Source organism: Diadema antillarum, unplaced genomic scaffold (genome assembly GCF_040938485.1).
Source record: "Diadema antillarum isolate AM-2024a unplaced genomic scaffold, OU_Dant_1.0 scf00000035, whole genome shotgun sequence".
Lineage (NCBI taxonomy): Eukaryota > Metazoa > Echinodermata > Echinoidea > Diadematoida > Diadematidae > Diadema > Diadema antillarum.
The window spans coordinates 4,215,354-4,224,489 of NW_027270924.1; the positions used below are offsets into that span (position 1 = coordinate 4,215,354).

Below are 9,136 nucleotides of genomic sequence, written 5' to 3' on the forward strand. Positions count from 1 at the left end.
ACGAAGAATTTACAGTAACTGTTGTCTCTCCAAATGACGTCAGAACTTGAATATTCCGTCTGTGCCCTGTGTATTTTAATCAAAACACAGGCAATACTGACAGTATACTAGTAGGCCTACATGTTGATGGAAAATCTCCTAATCAGTTTCTACTTTTTGTGACAGCACTTTTCTGTGCAATATTACAGTTTTCGCACTTTCCAGATCGACAATACGTACATGCATATACAGAACAATTCTTGTATCTGTCAGATATCAGACTTATTTGCATAGTGATTAAAGTACAACAGTAACTGCTTGTAGAGTATGAGTGTTCACAAATATACATAATGATTATATAATGTATTCCTAATGTCACATTTTATTTCGATACAACTACTAAAAAATACATGTAATTATAATGTTTGATAAAACATCTATATTGAATTGAATTACAGATTATGTAAACATACTATGAAAATAGTTTGGATAGTAAAGTAGTAAAGTGTATTACATCAAAATCTGATCTATAGGCAGCGGGTTTAGAATTTCCAAAATTATAAAAGAATAACGGGGGAACAAAATAATTATGGTCATTGATATTGCTTACTTTATACTTCACAGTATCACTTGGCCCTTTTGCACAATGACAAAGATGTAATTTCATTGCACTTGTAACCTATTTTCCCTCATTAAGCTTTTTTTTTTCAGGAAAATGCCTTTTCATTAGATCAGCGAATATTTGCGTTACGATATAGTCACATCACCACGAAAATCTGATAATCGATGAATGGCTCCTGTTGAAGAACGGCGCTTTGCAGCATTTCTTCATAGACATTTTTGTTATTCTTGTATCATAAGAATTAAACACTTCTTCTGTCTGAGACAGTAACAACATCAAAATTTGAATCCAGTTCATTGATTCATGATGAATTCACTATGAACAAACGATGAAGAACCAAATCTAGTGTGTTTCCATTTAAACAAAGTGGTGAAACAAATGATGCATTTTAGGCAATAGTAGCGAAGTAGTCCTAATGTAATTATGCGTATGCAATTAATGCGTTAAGAGGTAAAAGTGGAAACACTAGAAGCAGAAATATATATATATGTATATATATATATATATATATATTTTTTTTTTTTTACTACGGGTCGAATCAATTGCTAAACTCACCTGACTGAGACGTTTCAGTTGTCGCTCGCAATGGCGTAATGTCTTGGGTAGTCTGCGTCTGCCCTGTACATTGAGATAAACCCACTGCAATTATTGATGGTATACATGCTGATGATATAATGTCCTGAACTCCTGAACGGAAAATACATTCATCATATAATTTTATCTATCTGTAAGATATCTGACTTTTTGTACGTGGTGATAATAAAAGTATGAAAATTTGTAGACCATGAATGTTCATAAAGGAGATGTTGGCATTGCACAGGCCCTCATCCCCCCCCAAAAAAAAAAAAAAAAAAAAAAAAAATTCTGGCTCTCCCGAAACAAAAATAAGGGGAAGGGGACTCAGAAATCCTGATAGCAAAAATCAAAAGAAAAAATCCAAAATTCCGCCATGAGATTCTTCCCCTCAAAGGGAATTATACACTACACAGAAAATTGACCCTCGACCCTCTTTGGCGCAGTCATCGCCCTATCCATGGGCGTCACCAGGGGGGTGCGTTGGGTGCGAACGCACCCCCCTTCAGATCCTTAAAAAAAAAAAAAAAAAAAACTTTAGTCTGCGAGCGACCTCAACGCCGGACGCTAAATAATTATTCTTTTCTATTTTTTTTTTCACCAGGGAAAAAAAAATCGTGGGCAAAAAACAATTCGCACCCCTGGTTCTGGCAGCACTGATACTATACGCAATCCCCCTAGTATTCTATACAGTGTTTACTATTTATCGACCGTACTGTACATCCGTACGGTACGGAGCAAGTACACGTTTGCATGTACGTGTGCTACTTACAAGTATGTAGGGTCTATGTACGTTACTTCTGACCAATCCATATTGCCAGCCCAAGAGCGAGCCTTAGCCTCATTAAAAAAAGATTAAAAAAAAGAATGGAGGGGCAAGCATATTATTTTGCCCACCCCCTCCATAATTCCAGAGACGAGAAGATTTTCTTACCTTTTTTTTGACATAAAAAAAAAGTTGCCCCCTGAAAATATTGGAGGGGCAAGCATATTATAATTTTGCCCCCCCCCCCCCATAATTAATAATTCCCGAAATGAGAATTTTTTTCTGGCTTTTGAAAGAAAACAAAAATGTTGCCCCGTAAAAATATTGGAAGCCAAGCGCACCATTTGCCCCACCCCACATAATCATAATTCCCGCGATGAAAAGATTTTCTTGCTTTTTTGTTAATTCACACAAAAGCAGTGGCGTGGCGTAACTACGGAGAAGGGGGGGGGGGGGGGGAAGGGCGCACGGGGGGTGCCCCCCCCCCCCCCAATCCGCTGGTAAAAAAAAAAGAAGACTTACCAAACTAGTAATTCAAGTGTTAGTAAACTGCTTTTGAATGAAAGGTTGATCAAGAAATAAGATATTTTTCTATGATTTCGTTTAACCATAATTAAATAGATAGGCCCCTATATAGTGTGAAACATTGTTAAAAAAACCCGGAGCCGACAAAAGATTGTGAGTCAGCATGATTCCTGGTTGGCATTCTGCATATGTAAGCAGGATGTGCGCAGTGTACCCAGAACATCCGAACGGCAAAAAGAGTCGCTACAATGTTGCGCAATGTGATGTAGAATGTACACCTTTGTACCTTACGCTTCGTTATATCAAAGCTATAGATCATTGATTTTGCAGTGTTGCTTTATATACTAGTCTATATAAAAATGTCTTGCATTGCCAATAAAAAGACTTGACATGGGCTAATTCCTAACTTTTCCATGTATATAATACACACACTACACACACAAACAAACACGCACAATTAGGGGATGCTCTAAAGTGCAGATTTTGGACTCCCTTCCCCCGCTTGGTCATCAAATTTCGACGCCACCTCGATGGTCCGTGTACCTCCCCCAGTCATGAACATAAACCGACACCCTTGACTACCAGTGGCGGATCCAGGGGGAGGGGCGCACTGGGCGTCCCCCCCCCCCCTCTTAATTTCTAAAGCGAAAAAGTATGGCTTCAAACGGCAGTTTTTGGAGTGTAAAATGTCAAAATTTTCAAGCTCGCTCAATCCGCTCGCTCGCATTTAGTAGTAATGCAATTCTCCTGAAGTTGCTGCCAGTAATTGCCGGCAGTTGCACCCGGTGCGCCCCCTTGATTTCCAAAGCGAAAAAAATTAGCTACAAACGGCAGTTTGGGGACTGTAAAATGTCACAATTTTCAAGCTCGCTCGTTCCGCTCGCTCGAATTTAAATTCTCCTGATATTGCTGCCATTAATTGCCAGCAGTTGCGCCCGGTGCGCCCCCCCCCCCTAAATTTCGAAAGCAAAAAAGATATAGCTTCAAACGGCAGTTTTTGGACTGTGAAATGTCAAAAATTTCAAGCTCGCTCGCATTTAATCTTTATGCAATTCTCCTGATGTTACTGCCAATAATATTGTCAGCAGTTGCGCCCGGTGCGCCCCCCCCCTTAATTTCCAAAGCGAAAAATAGCTACAAACTACAGTTTTTTTACTGTAATAATCAAAATTTTCAAGCTCGCTCTCTTCGCTCGCTCGCATTTAATCGTTATGCAATTCACCTGATGTTGCTGCCAGTAATTGCCAGCAGTTCCGCCCGGTGCGCCCCACCCTTAATTTCCAAAGCGAAAAAATATGGCTACAAACGGCAGTTTTTCGACTGTGAAATGTAAAATTTTCAAGCTCGCTCGCTCGCATGTGATCGTTATGTTCTCCTGATATTGCTGCCAGTAATTGCCAGCAGTTGCGCCCGATGCGCCCCCCTTAAATTCCAAAGCGAAAAAATATAGCTACAAACGGCAGTTTGTTTTTTTACTGTAAAATGCAAAAATTTTAAAGCTCGCTCGCTCCGCTCGCTCGCATTTAATTGTTATGCCATTCTCCTGTTGTTGCTGCCAGTAATTGCCGGCAGTTGCGCCCGGTGCCGGTGCGCCCCCCCCCCCCCCCCTTTATTTCCAAAGCGAAAAAATATGGCTCCAAATGGCAGTTTTGGGACTGTAGAAATGTCAAAATTTTCAAGCTCGCTCTCTTCGCTCGCTCGCATCTAACTGTTATGCCATTCACCTGATGTTGCTGCCAGTAATTGCCAGCAGTTGCTGCCAGTAATTGCCAGCAGTTGCGCCCGCGGTGCGCCCCCTCCCACCCCTTAATTTCCAAAGCAAAAAAATATGGCTACAAACGGCAGTTTTTGGACTGTAAAATGTCACAATTTTCAAGCTTGCTGCTCCGCTCGCTCGCATGTAATCGTTATGCCATTCTCCTGATATTGCTGCCAGTAATTGTCGTTTCACACCGTCATTCCATAATCCATTTATAGGGGGGACAACCCCCTCCCACAACCTTCCCCCTTGCTCGTTCCGCTTGCTCGGGCTCGGTCGCGTTCATGACATCAGTGTAAGAATTATTACTAGAAGTTTATTTAGATTATACCATTATTTTATATATAGGCAAATTGTTCAATAACAATTTACTTCAAAATGTACTGATACCTTAAATAAGTGGGACTGTTTCAAGTCGATAAAACACGCAAAAAACCTGCATCAAATTGCACCATTTACAACATCAAAATGCAAAAAGTGCTCACCGAGCACTCCCTCCCACATCCTCCCCCTCGCTCACGCCTCTCGCTCTTGCTTGGCCGCGTTCATGATATTCAGTGCAAATATTAAAACAAGAAGTTTATTTGGATGATACTATTCTATAGGCAAATTGTTCAATAATAATCTACATCAAAATATACTGCTACCTTAGGATTGTTTCAAGTCGATAAAACAAGCAAAACATGCATCAAATTGTATCATTTGATACAACATCAAAATGCAATTTCAGTTCTAACCGTGGGAGGGGGTTGGCCCCCTCCCACACCCTCCCCCCTCGCTCGCTCCGCTTGCTCGGGCGCGTTCATGACATCAGTGTAAGAATCAATACAAGAAGTTTATTGAAATGATATAGTTTATATACACAGGCACATTGTTCAACCACAATTTCCATCAAATGTACTGCTACCATAAACAAGTGGGACTGTTTCAGGTCGATAAAACACACAAAAAGCCTGCATCAAATTGCACCATTTGCAACATCAAAATGCAAAAAGTTCTCACCGTGGGAGGAGGGGGGGGGGGTGGGGACAACAGGCACTTCCACACCCTCCCCCCCCCCCCCCGCCGGTGCCCTTTTCCCGCTTGGTTTCCCTAAAAAAAAAACAGTAAAAGTCTAGGGATTGAGAGCTCCCTATATTCCAAAATGTCTGTCCAAGAAATCTCGTTACATTTAGTGTCAAAACGCACCCCCCTTGAAATAAAGCTGGTGACGCCCCTGCTATCAAACACACACACACACACACACACACGCACGCACGCACGGACACACACACAGTCACATGGCCCCTGCACTGTATTGAATTCATGTCATTGTCTTGTAATTGTATGTCCCAAATTAATTGTAATAGTAAAAAAAAAAAATGAAGTGATAGGCTTTGTAGATAACAGAAATTTAAGCAGCTAGTCGTCATTACTCTCGATGCCTGCGAACTTCATTTTACTAAATTACCATCTTTTTTTGTTGGTGGTGATGTTTATTCAAGCGCATAGGGGCCTTCAAGCTTATCACACTCTACAAAAATTCCAAATATCAATTACTGTTAACATTGCGATCACTTAATTATTGCACACAAAGTTTTGTTCATATTATTGTTACACCGTACTTGCCAATGTAGTACATACCCTGAGCAGTGCTTTCTATACTTTGTGTAGGCATCGTGGTGATATTGCCATCTTGCCACTCTGCGTCTGTGAACAAACATTCCCATCCACAAAAACAATGAAAAACTCATGAAAAAATGTGTGAAAGTACGGCAAAGAAAGGATGAATTTCAGTAACTTCATGGAGTTCAAATCAGTGGTGCCTGTGGCCGGTGTCGTAATCTCACGTGATCAGGTGGTAAAAATGCCCATCTCTTTGTCATATTAAATTAAGGGAAGGAAGACATGCAGTGAGCATCTCAGAGCGCGTATCATGCTCACGAAGAAGATAGACCGATTATTAAAAAAAAAAAGATTGATATTTCCCAATGAATTACTTCACGGGATACAACACGATTGTGTATAATTCCGAGAAATGGTAAATTTGTTGGTAAGCATTGTCTCATGTCAATGCATTTGAATGACTGTTAGTAATTTCAATTTTTCTCCTATCATGCCTATCAAATATGGCAGTATTAATTCCCACTGGTGCGTTCTACGTGGTGTGTTTTAGGTGAAGGCTCAAATGGCACACATTTTTATCATCCGCACTCAGATGACGATAACTCTCGGAAAGTATAAATGCTTACAACAACAACAACAACAACAACAAAATCCGCAAAAAAAAATAGAATATCATTTGCAGTTCTTCCCTTTCAAGTATAATGTAAAATGCTGTCTTTTTATTTCTCTTAAACTATTGCACAAAGCAGAGATTTTTAAAATCATAATCACTGATAATATATTGTCAAATTAATTTCAGGAGATGCCGTTTGTTTTACTTTCGACTGCTTGGCAAGAAGGGACTGAAGCATTCCAAACCGGGAAGTAAGTCGACCATCCTGGTAGTCCCACACACTGCAGTATCGCACTCCCGTTGACGTTGTAACCTTTGTCACAGGTGAGAGTTATCTTCGACCCGAAGCTCGTGATATCCGAGTCCCAACTTCCATTGGTCACAATCCCAGGATGATCACAAAATCCGACAGAGACTTCAATAAAGGAGACGTGTATAGGGAATTCCCGTGAGCCATGAGGGAAAATTTGAAATAATCATATCATTACAATATATTACATGGAATAATCATTATGAAGAAAGATACTATAATTATGTAAACAGATTCACTCTTGTATCTCTTTTGGTAAGGTTCAGATGCCTATTCATCTGCCAAATTAAAAGACTAGCTGACCAACACAGAACGTAAACATAATCTGATAATTATAAACATTGATTGTATACGATAACAGTAAATATATATGATGAAGTTTATTTTTGTTATTAAACATGTTAAAGGTATGAACCTGACAAAGCATATTACAGGTATTAACTGCTGCTTACAAATTATACTGTCGTCATTATCATCACTGATGCTTGCATATATTTATTTCATTCTCTGATGTCAAGAAATCTTTGCTTGTCGGATTACTCACGGTTAAATGAATGATGTCGGTTGGAGTCAAATTCTATCGCAAATGGACATTTCCAATTGTGAGAAAAGTTTCCGTCAGAAATGACCTGTGCATACGTTTCGGACTGAAAACAAATGCACAATCCTTCATGCATGACAGCAACACCATTGCTTTCGGGCTGTCTTCTACAGGTAGACATGCACTCGCCTGCCGAATCAACTCCAAATCCGGTGTTGAAAGCTGTTTGAAAGTGTAGTCGGTTGTCTTTGTAGCATCCAAGAAATGCAGGTTCTACGCAGTGACAGAATATTATGATTATTTCAACCTTCCAATACCTGATACAAGTACTTTGAAGTGTGCATTATGGCCAGTACATTTTAACAACAGCAGAACAGCTAGTCACAAATCATCACTGAAATTACAGTTTGATAAGTGTTTATGTTTGAATACAGGTTAATTGCTTCACATCTGTAGCGCCTGAAAATATCAAACACATACATACATACATGCATACATACATACATATATGTGTGCGTGTAAGTCTGTGTGTGTTGACAGCGGAATCTATGGTTTTTAAAAGTGTCGAATTTCATTCCACTATACACAATTAGCGACTGAGAGAACACTATTTTCGCATGTACATCAAACGTACTAATTCACACTTTCCATGCGAGGTAGAGTCACACAAAAGCATAAGAATAGATATCAATATGTTTGCGAACGTCTGAACTTTATGAACGATAAAGAATATATAAATGTATTTATATGACATTTTGAATCTCTTACCTCTGCACTGGAGTCTAACAATCTTGTTTGAGAAACACTCAGTTGATGTCATTAAACAGTCCATTACACGCAGCGAATCTGTGCATTGATATTGTACAAATCGTTCATGAAATAGATAAAGTTTGGACGCCGCATTTCTCATAAAAGTTTGATGACACAGATAACGGCTCTCATGTGTAATATGTATGTAAAAAGAAAATAGCTACAAAGTAACAAAACATAACGACAATATCAGTAATGAACGCATTTGGACATTAATAAGTTTGTGTGTAGAGAAAACGAATCTCATTCTAATGAATGTTTGATTGCTGCATTTATACCATTAAGTTCTGTCATCCAACGTCAAAGAACGTAGTCATTTGTAAGTATTATTTGTCATCATTGTGTATGTCTGTAGCAAGAAAACTGGCAGTATAGTTTAAAAAGAGAGTTTATTATAATAAGGAGTTTTGAAATATCGGGAAATTAAAACTGTTGCACGTTCAGAAAACGAATCATCGCAATGACAAAAGGCCTTTCCAATACCTCCGTAATTAGCTTCTAATCTGCATGTATATTATTCTGCTGTTACCTTCACGACATGACAGCACTTGAGTTTTTTTTAGTGTTGTCGTCGCAATTGAGGCCAAACTCTGACCGGTATAATTCTTTGCCGTCGGGAAGCCAAGCTCTTCACAGACCAATTCAGCTGCTTTGGGGGTAAATCCATCCAAGCAGACGTATCGGTCTGATTCGATGACCAACAGGCCTTCAAGGGGAGAAGATCCATCAACCAGCTTCACTGTTGGTATCCCTTGAAAATTAATGACCAAGGTTCGAAATATTATTTGGCAAATGGTTTGGGGTAACTGATAATCTATAAGCAATCATTCACGTCGTAGCTCATTCGAGGTGAAGATAATTATCAGAATTATGGTCTAAATCCTTCTTCGAGTTATACGCTGTATAGTTTTCCTATAACAGTTTCTCAAAAGGAACAGAAGAAGCAATGCAATTTATCTTTGTTTTGGTCGTTATTTTTAATGCAGATCGCACTCTACTTTAATTCTCCCCACATTATTTTGGGAACGATATG

At 39.3% G+C, this 9,136-nt stretch overlaps 1 long non-coding RNA gene across 1 annotated transcript; it reads right to left on the reverse strand.

Moving 5' to 3' along the window:
• Window positions 1-1,156: 1,156 nt before the first annotated feature.
• Window positions 1,157-8,765, reverse strand: LOC139743994 (uncharacterized). The gene is made up of 6 exons (XR_011711795.1): window positions 8,633-8,765; window positions 8,062-8,139; window positions 7,297-7,566; window positions 6,648-6,857; window positions 5,848-5,913; window positions 1,157-1,219 (listed from the first exon to the last, which is right to left on the reverse strand). It is a non-coding gene; the product is annotated as an uncharacterized lncRNA (long non-coding RNA).
• Between the last annotated feature and the right edge of the window lie 371 nt (window positions 8,766-9,136).